General features: G+C 36.9%; 1 protein-coding gene and 1 pseudogene across 4 annotated transcripts in view; both read right to left on the reverse strand.

The window, feature by feature from the left end:
- Positions 1-10,695, reverse strand: part of CDK14 (cyclin dependent kinase 14) — a 613,351-nt gene that overhangs the window by 529,807 nt on the left and 72,849 nt on the right. The gene's annotated exons all lie outside the window — the stretch shown is intronic.
- LOC108309925 lies at positions 4,565-5,319 on the reverse strand (annotated as a pseudogene).

Genomic DNA, 10,695 nt, shown 5'->3' on the forward strand with positions numbered 1-10,695 from the left:
AAAAAAAAAAAAAAAAAAAAGTATCCAGAGAAACCTAAATATCATAGATATTTTATTCCCACCATACAAAACATATTAACAAGACTTTAAACTTACATGTATGCTTTCCTCCTTGAAATCATATTTCATTCCTCCTCTCCATCAGAATTTCAATCTAATAAAATACATTTATTCTTAAAGTCTTTTACTGACTTACAAATACTCTATCATACTTCTCTGCAACATAAAATTTCATACGTATTTTAACATTTTTAAATCTTTGATTTCCTGTAACCACAAAACTCTAAGCTTTGATATTTTTCTTCTGAATTATCATTATTAATATTAAACAAAAACTATATTTACTGTGATAGTTATTAAAAATAAGGAATAAATTTCATTGGTAATGAATTGCTTAACAGGGTGGGCGACAGTTAAGAGCCTTAAGATTTGCCTGACGTCAAAACTATAAATTAGTCCTTTGATGCTCAGGACTTTGAAAACCTTGGGTCAATATACCATCTTAAGATTACAGATGGAGGAGAGTGGTTTTTTATAAAACAGAAAAGGACATGGCAGGCTGGTCTGAGTGCACAGGTGTTTACAACTAATTGATCACAACCAATTACAGATTTCTTTGTTCCTTCTCCACTCCCACTGCTTTTGACTAGCCTTAAGAAAAAAAGAAAAGAGAAAAAAAATAGAAAAGGACATGGCAGAAGAAAAGGTAGGAGATACCCAAACCATGGGTGTGTTTTCATGGATACAGATTTTCAAAAAGAATACATCACAAGGTAAGGATCTGGAAATCAACTCTCTTATAACCACTGAGGTGTACATACCTCTTTGAAAGTCTCCTTAAGTGCACATGTTCCCCAGTTGGAAGACAGCCGCTATGGAGCAGCAGTCCCCAACCTTTTTGAGATCAAGGACTAGTTTCATGGAAGACAACTTTTCCACAATTGGGGTTTGGGAGAGATGGTTTCAGGGTGATTCAACTGTATTACATTTATTGTGCACTTTATTTCTATTATTATTACATTGTAATATATAATAAAATAATTACACAACTCATCATAATGTAGAATCAATGGGAGTCCTGAGTTTGTTTTCCTGCAACTAGACAGTTCCATCTGGGGATGTGAGACAGTGACAGATCATCAGGCATTAGATTCTCATAAACAGCATGTAACCTAGATCCCTTGCACGCTCTGTTCACAATAGGATTCATGTTCCTATGAGAATCTAATGCCCCCACTGATCTGACAGGAGGCAGAGCTCAGGCAGTAATGATGGCTCACCCACTGCTCACCTTCTGCTGTGCAGCTCAGTTTCTAACAGGCTATGGTACCAGTCCGTGGCCCAGGGTTTGGGGACTCCTTTTACTATGCATAATGAATTCTCATTATTTACACAAAGGCTCTTTTGCTAACACCTCTTTCTATACAGAATAGGGTAGTACCCTATGTAGAGAAAGGAACGTACTTTCTCTAAAAATTCATAATAAAATAGGATGGGTCAAAGCAGTCAAGGCAAATTCAAATAACCAAGCAGGGTTGTATTAAGCACTTGGTAAAAATATACCCAAATGCTGATTAAGTTTATGTTCTTTTCTATTTTTGACCCTAAAAGTTTGATGGGGTCCAATCACTTGCTACACTAGACAATGATATACAAATAAGCCTAAAATAGCTACTTTTAAAATCAGATGTAAGCTTGACAAGAGCTCATGACTAGACTAATATTGCTTACAGTCGTCTAAATGTCACTTTGACAAACTAAATGTTTGTGTTGATGACACCTTCCCCTAGGCATATGGCACTTCCATTAACTCCAGTGTTATCTTTGTTAGAAGCAGAAGAAGGTGCTTCATTGTCTTCAGAATATTCATAATTTACAAGACCTCTCTTTGGTCTTGATTTATAATTGCACATAATATTGAAGGGAAAGATATCTGCACAGATGCTAGCCAGTGTGGGTTTTTTTCAAATTATTATCTATTTCAAAGAACAAAGTGTTCTCTTTGAAACAAACATTTAACAGCAATGATCTAAATTTTAGATTAAAATGTCACCTTACAAAGTGTAACATTATGAAAAATATGCTAAACTAAATTTTATAATGGCAATCTTGAGTGACTCTGAGAAACTTTACAGATATGAAATCATTGAAGAATAGAAATTCATAATATTCATCAATTTCATCCAACAATCATTTAATAAAAACTAATCTCGCATAAGATCCTGTGATAGAAACTGTCGAGAATAAACACACTTTAGCCCTTGAAAAGATTCTGATAGCCAAACTGACACCACCAAATACACAAAGAATTTATAAGGGGACTCGTGATATAAATATTTGTCCCCAAACTTAGTTGTCATAATTCAAAAATATTCTCTAGGAAGCCAATCACTTTTAAAATTAGTGTAGCACTTAAACAGTCCTCCTTGCCTGCTCTCACCACCAATGACATTAAAATGCAAACAAATCAACTACAAATCTTGTAAAATAGACAATATTCCATAAGACTGGTGAAAGTCTCCAGGGAAAGCAAGCTGCCATGTTGTGAAGGCTGCTTTGGAGAGGCCCGAATAGCAAGGAACTGTCTCTGTCCAACAGCCAATGAGGACCTGAGTCCAATAAATGTGCATAACTGAGCTTGGAAGTGGATCCTTCCCTAGTCAAGCCTGGGGCATTAAATGAATTTATAAATGGATGTAAAGCATGTAGAACAATTTTGGCACCTAGTAAAAACAAAAAAAAAAAAAAAAAAAAAAAACTGATGAAAGTAATTCTGGAAACCTGCTAAAATTACAAATAAGACCACAAAAAATAAGGCTCCCAGGATCCTCTTCATAATTATCCACGAAAAAGGAAGACAACTACAATTTTATAGATGCTTTAAAAAAGAATAAAGTGTATATGAAATGTCAAAAAAACCCTAGAAAAATAAAAATAAATAAATAGGATCCTCTTTATGATTATGCTTATGCAAAGGATAGTGTATTATTTTTCCACATAAACTGTCAGAAAAATTATTCCCGAAAAATCCTTACCAAATTAATTTGTCTGTTTCCTAATAATTAGTACATACTTGCAATTAAACACTAGGATAAACTTTATTTTGATGATTATCTATTTATTTTCTAAAAGACTCAATTCTAATCAAACTTTCTATGCATATTAACCACAAATTTTTGATCTTCATTTTTTTTTGCTCTATAAAAGCAGTTTCACAGAAATGTAAAGTTTTATACCTGCACAGCTACTAGTCCAATAAAGACACTTATTCAATTAAACAAAACATTTTCTAAATATTTTAACAAAGTACAAATATATTCATAACATAATATGCTAAAGATTCCAACAACATTTACAGTACCTGCAACAGAATCTACGGATGCCTGCAATAATCTGTAGGCTGATTTAGTTTACAGTTACATCTACTGCTATAAGAAATATCATTAATACAAATGCATGATTTACAATATGCCCATCATACCAAGAAAAAAAGATTTATAAAATAAAATATCTTTTAGGCATTTATTAAGCCCAGTGTTTAAATGATTATTCTCATTATGGCATAAAAATAATGGTCTTTTATTGATAAAAGATAGATTTTATTAGCTCAAGGACCACTGAAGAGCTTCCAAGAAGCTCCATAGTAAAATTTTCCTGTCCTTTCTGTAAAATAAATAGAACACTAGCAATCTCTGTGTATTCCTTAAACATAAACTATGATGATTCCATTCATATTAATTGGGCCTTAAGTAAATGACTTGTTACAAATAAAAATAAACAAAATCTTAGAAACTAACACCACTGACCCAAATTTGGTTTTTAGTTGTTTACATATCTAAGAAATTTCACCAGGAAGTGCATATTAAAAATTAACAATTATTTCTAACTTATGCATAAGTCAAAATGCTCACTCTTACCATGGAAACAAAATTTACTTCTGAAAATAATCCACATAAATAATATGTAAACATACAGAGCTTTGAGATAGACTAACATCCTCCCATGTTCTATGGCTCAAAATGCAAAGGTCTCCATACTTATGTAAATATACACATTTTCATTAATTTGGGACATATTGATATTATATGACTGTGGACATACCTATGTACACTATAAAACTTTTTTTTTTTTTGAGACAGAGTCTCACTTTGTCACCCAGGTTGTAGTGCAGTGACGCAATCTCAGCTCACTGCAACCTCCACCTCCTGGATTCAAGAGATTCTCCTGGCTCAGCCTATCAAGTGGCTTGGACTACAGGCATGTGCCACCAAGCCCGGCTAATTTTTGTACTTTTAGTAGAGACAGGGTTTCACCACATTGGCCAGACTGGTCTCAAACTCCTGAACTCAGGTGGTCCGCCCACCTTGGCTTCCCAAAGTGCTGGGATTACAGGCATGAGCCACTGTGCCCAGCCTGTAAAACAAATTTTCACAATGTTTCTAGTGACAATGTATTTTTTAGCCCCAACTGCTGGAAAGAAAATAAAAACTTAATATAAAAACTAATTTTCCTTTTTTTAAATGAGTAAAGTTTTTAAGTGGAAAAATAGAGCCAACACTCCTCATTACAAAATGGACTGGGCACTAAAAGGTTCAGAGTCAAAAATGTCTTCAACTGTTCCCCAATGTAATAAAACATATAAGCACGCTCTCTCTAGTCTGGAATTCAGATCATCTTTACTGCTTTGTCTTAGAAACTGCTTTCCAGGGTACAAGACAGCCATGCTGGTAAAATTCCTTCTACTGCCCACTTTATACCTGATGTAATCATATAGGTTGGCATCTTGCAGCACCACACCTCTGATAATCACTGCCAATCACTTTACTCCAAAAATGAAGACAGCATTAAAGGCAATTACCACCCACAGCACTGAACAGGCAATAAATCCCAACCAAAAGATCCTTGATTCAGCCTCTGAGACAGTTTTGTTATCTTGAAGGAATGCCTTCCTGGACTTGCAGTGGCTCTTCCTGGACACTCAATGGTTCTTCCCATTTTCATCAATGTGATTCCAACAATGCAGGCCCATCATTAGTCTGTGTCTTCACTGCCCCAAAATCACATGACAAGAGAACTGTCACCATATAGGCAGTAAAGCTGCTGCTGAGCAACTCACAGAGAAAATGGATTATAACTGCCTGGACTCAGAAGAGTAAATAGAAAAATTATGCTATTGGGTATCTGATTATTTTGGTCTATTGTTTTTAATCTCCTATTCTGAGAATGATTTTTGATCAATTAAGTTGTCTTCTCTTCTGTAATGAAAGATGAAATATCTTCAGTGTCATCATTACTGTCCTGCTGCAACACGGTGGCCATGCACTAGCTTCTTGATCTTCACCTTAAATGGATTCACCTTCAGTGACCTTTTTCCAGTGCCATTTACCCTTGAGTTTCCTATATCTTTCTAGTTCCAATTAATGAGCAGCATTCTAGTCACACCTAAGCAGACTAAAATCACGTGCTTGAAGGGACTTTCTGTTGTGAAACCTGGTAGCCCAGTCCCCAAGAGCCTTTCTTAGTACCAACTGTGTACACCGTGTACTCCTCTCTTGCCTTTGAGCTTTGTGGTCCACTCCAAACCAACTGTTAAACAAGACACAAAAGTCTCTCCAGTTTATAAGTCTTCAGGGGTTTGGTTATTAATTACTCAGAAACAGATAAACATGGAGCTGTCAAAAAAAAATCCTTACAATAGTGTCCCCTAGTCTTAGGATCTTAACTGCTTCCTAGAAAGCTAAAACACACTCTGTTTTTATTCACTCATTAATACTACCCCACCACCACTACCACAATTCCCCATACTACTTCCTACCTTAACATTCGCCAAATCCCTTCCTCCAACGTGGTCTGCTCTCCCTAAATGAGAATGCAAGTGAAGCAGAACAGTGGGTCTCAGGTGGAGAGTTTACCTTTCTGAGGAGCCAAGGGTAACAGTCACCATGTAAGCTAAGGCATGTGCCACAAGTCCAGTCATTCATGCAACATTTGCGGTGACTTATCACATCATGACTTATTATCTTATCAGTGATAATGGAGATCACCCAACAAATTCAGAAAAGTTACATGAGCAGCTTAGAGAAATAAACCAAGACTAGAAGACAGAAATCCTTGATTCCATGCTGCTTCCATGAGAACAGGGGTTCTTAATCCTATCAGAGCAGCACTACCTTTTGATAGCAGACGTTTGTAATCTACAGAAATAGTATGTACACAGAGAAAGAAAAACAATACGAAGTCCAAAATGTAATATAAAAAGAAAACAAAAGATTACTTTTTATTGTCTTTCATACGTGTGATTTAGATATATACGCACGCGCGCGCGCGCACGCACACACACACACACACACACACACACACACATATCAAGATGTAAATACTCAGACATAACACCAAATGATTTAATAATGTAGTAAGATGCTTGCAACCACTTTTAATGGGTACATTTGGATTTTAAAAAATTAAAAAACATTCACCTGAATATTTTCAACAACTTTTACTGGATAATTTGGGATAAGGGTTAAATGTTTATGTACACATACACACACATATATAACTATTATATTTCCTATAAATGTGTATTAGTGCAAGTATATATATATAATAATTCAAATACTGCAAACATCACTGCTACTGCTGATGGGATTTGCCAAAATGATAGACGTTACTTTGTAATGTTACTAATAAATCAAAGTACAACTTTTAAAGTACTCAGCAGCTGCAGTTCTGAAAATTTCAGAATACAGTCATGTGTTGCATAACAACATTTCAGTCAACAACAAACTGCATATACAGTGCTGGTCCCATAAGACTATGGTATCATATTTTTACTGTACCTTTCCTATGTTTAGATATACAAATACTTACCATTGTGTTACAACTACCTATAGTAACATACAATACAGGCAACCCAGGAACACTAGGTTATACCATATAGCTTATGTGTGCAATAGGGTATACCATCTAGGTGTGTGTAAATATACTCTGTAATGTGTGCACAGCAACAAAACTGCCTTGTGACACATTTTTCAGAATGTGCAGCCATCATTAGTGATGCATGACTGTATATTAAAACTGGACATACATAAATATAATTGTCTTTAAATGTTAAATATGGAGTTGGGGGTGTGTGTGTGTGTGTGTGTGTGTGTGTGTGTGTGTGTGTTTAGATAGAGTCTCGCACAGNTCACCTGAATATTTTCAACAACTTTTACTGGATAATTTGGGATAAGGGTTAAATGTTTATGTACACATACACACACATATATAACTATTATATTTAGTATATATATATAATAATTCAAATACTGCAAACATCACTGCTACTGCTGATGGGATTTGCCAAAATGATAGACGTTACTTTGTAATGTTACTAATAAATCAAAGTACAACTTTTAAAGTACTCAGCAGCTGCAGTTCTGAAAATTTCAGAATACAGTCATGTGTTGCATAACAACATTTCAGTCAACAACAAACTGCATATACAGTGCTGGTCCCATAAGACTATGGTATCATATTTTTACTGTACCTTTCCTATGTTTAGATATACAAATACTTACCATTGTGTTACAACTACCTATAGTAACATACAATACAGGCAACCCAGGAACACTAGGTTATACCATATAGCTTATGTGTGCAATAGGGTATACCATCTAGGTGTGTGTAAATATACTCTGTAATGTGTGCACAGCAACAAAACTGCCTTGTGACACATTTTTCAGAATGTGCAGCCATCATTAGTGATGCATGACTGTATATTAAAACTGGACATACATAAATATAATTGTCTTTAAATGTTAAATATGGAGTTGGGTGTGTGTGTGTGTGTGTGTGTGTGTGTGTGTGTTTAGATAGAGTCTCGCACAGTTGCCCAGGCTGGAGTGCAGTAGCACAATCTTGGCTCACTGCTACCTCCACTTCCCAGGCTCAAGAGATTCTCATGCCTCAGCCTCCGAAGTAGATGTGATTACAGGCGCATGCCACCACACCCAGATAATTTTTGTATTTTAAGTAAAAACGGGGTTTCACGACATTGGCCAGGCTGGTCTCCAACTCCTGGCCTCAAGACATCCACCCACCTCAGCCTCCCAAAGTGCTGAGATTACAAGTGTGAGCCACTGCACCCACCCGAGTTAGGCTTTTGGTTCAGGTGATTACAAATAGGTTTTTCAACAATTTAATCTCCAATGGGGACATTCAAAGATTTTGCAAATGCACTTAACAAGCATTCACTTGGTTAGGTGTTCTACATACTACAGAATATCTAGCACCCTTTAACCCCTGCCCACCAAACACCAGCACACTCCATTCTTTGGGACAACCAGTTAGTTCCCACCAATTTCCAAAACACTCCATTAGGGGGCAGTACCACTCCTACTGAGATCCACTGAATAAAACCATCCTAAAAGTATTGACTAGGGACCGACAGACTAGGGACAAAGTGATTAAAAATACAGAGTGAGAGCTTAGAGCACAGTGGAGAAAGTGACATTAAACAACTGTCCAAGTATTTATATCAATGCAAAATACTATAAATGCCATGAAAGAAAGCTATAAATTGCTAATTTAGTTGGTGGGGTGGCATCAGACTTGAGGAGTTTGTGGACTACTAAAATTCTTTTCTTTTATTAACTTGGAGACATAAATAGGGTTGGCAGTGTTTTAACTGTGCCATGAAAGGTCATTTAAAAATATTAACAATAACTAGCATTTGTAATCATCGTAGTAGCACGAAGGCAGAAAATAAATTATCTCTGGATTTTTAACATATATATATTTTAATATATAATATAACAAAAGTTATATATATAGTTATATATATTTTATTTTATTTCATATATATATACATAGATACATATACAACAGAAGAGTTCTTTTACCTTGGTGGAAAACCTCACTACATTTTTTTCATTGTCTTTGCTGCAGGCTGGTATAAGACGGCAGCATTTTGCTGTCATATACTAGATCTATGTGTGGTCTCTGGACCAGAAGCATCAACATTACCTGAAAGTTTGTGAAACATGCAAACTTTCAGGCCCCATCTCAGACCTACTACATCAAATCTCTCTCTCTCTCTTTTTAAGGGTCAGGGTCTCACTCTGTCACCAAGGCTGGAGTACAAGGGTGGGTGTGATAATAACTCATTGCAGCCTGCATCATCTGGACTCAAATGATTCTCCCACCTTGAGTCTCCTGAGTAACTGGGACTACAGGCACACAACCCATGCCTGTCTAAGTTGTTATACATATTAGAGATGGGGTGTCTCGCTATGTTTCCTAGGCTGGTCTCAAACTCCTGGCCTCTACTAATCCTCCTGCATCAGCCTCCCCAGTCACTGGGATTACAGGCACGAGCCACTATGCCTGGCCCAAATCTCATTTTAACAAAATCCCCAGGTGATTCAAATCCATATTAAAGTTTGAGAGGCAGTGTGTGGCAGAATAGATCATATGGACCCTCAATGGCTGAAATTCAGCCATAGCCATCTACATTTAAGAATCAGTAATGACCTTTAACACTTGAAAGTGATTCAGGAATCCTGGAAAAATCAGGGTGAAAGATGAAACAGAAAGCACACAAGCTGCTACAACGAAAGTATCTTGTGGTGGGAAGGAAAGCAAACAAGCTAGAATACTAAAAATCATCTTTCTGGCCAGGCACGGTGGCTCACACCTGTAATCCTAACACTTTGGGAGGCTGAGGCAAGTAGATCACTTGAGTCCAGGAGTTCAAGGCCAGCCTAGGCAACACAGCAAAACCCTATCTCTACAAAAAATAAACATTGCCAGGCATGGTGGGACATACCTGTTGTCCCAGCTACTCAAGAGACCACGGTGGGAGAATAGCTTGAGCCTGGGAGGTCAAAGCTGTAGTGAGCCATGATTGCGCCACTGCACTCTGGACTAGTAGACAGATCAAGACTCTGCCTCAAAAAATAATAATAATTGAGAAGAAAAAGAAAATGAAGGCTAATCACAAACAAAAAGCATTCATAGCTTTGTAACAGACTTTAGGAGCATAAAACTGAGCTGTGGGGCTCCTATGTGGGAGAATGCATCCAGAGATTTCGCTAAATGCTGAGTCTTGTCCTGACTGCTACTCCTGCCACAAGACAAAACAATTTTTTCACTATTAGTCAAGAATTCAGCCTACTATTTACATGACTTCACTAGTGCCTGTTTAGGTGCTACAGTTAAAGTCACGGTCTGAGATCACAATCCCACAATTAGTTTTTCTAACTCTCTAGAGAAGTGTGGAACTCTCTCTAGAAACGTGTTAATTATGAACAAAGACATGAGGTCAGATTCGTGTCTATTTTCTAGGCCACTTTGATGGGAAAATAATTGCCAGTACAATGCAATGCCTTTTATAGAAAGAAGAAAAGTTACAGTAAAGATCTGTGCTAGCCGGGCACCGTGGCTCATGTCTGTAATCCCAGCACTTCAGAAGACCAAAACAGGAGGATTGCTTGAGCCCAGGAGTTTGAGCCCAGCCTGGGCAACACAGTAAGACCTCTGTCACTACAAAAAATTTTAAAAACTTAGCCAGGTGTGGTGGCATGCACCTGTAATCACAACTACTTCAAAGGCTGAGGCAGGAATATCACTTGAGCTTGGGAGGGTGAGGTTACAGTGAGCCATAATTGCACCACTGCACCCCAACCTAGGCAAAAGGGAAGACCCTGTCACAAA

This window comes from Cebus imitator, unplaced genomic scaffold (genome assembly GCF_001604975.1).
Source record: "Cebus imitator isolate Cc_AM_T3 unplaced genomic scaffold, Cebus_imitator-1.0 Scaffold98, whole genome shotgun sequence".
NCBI lineage: Eukaryota > Metazoa > Chordata > Mammalia > Primates > Cebidae > Cebus > Cebus imitator.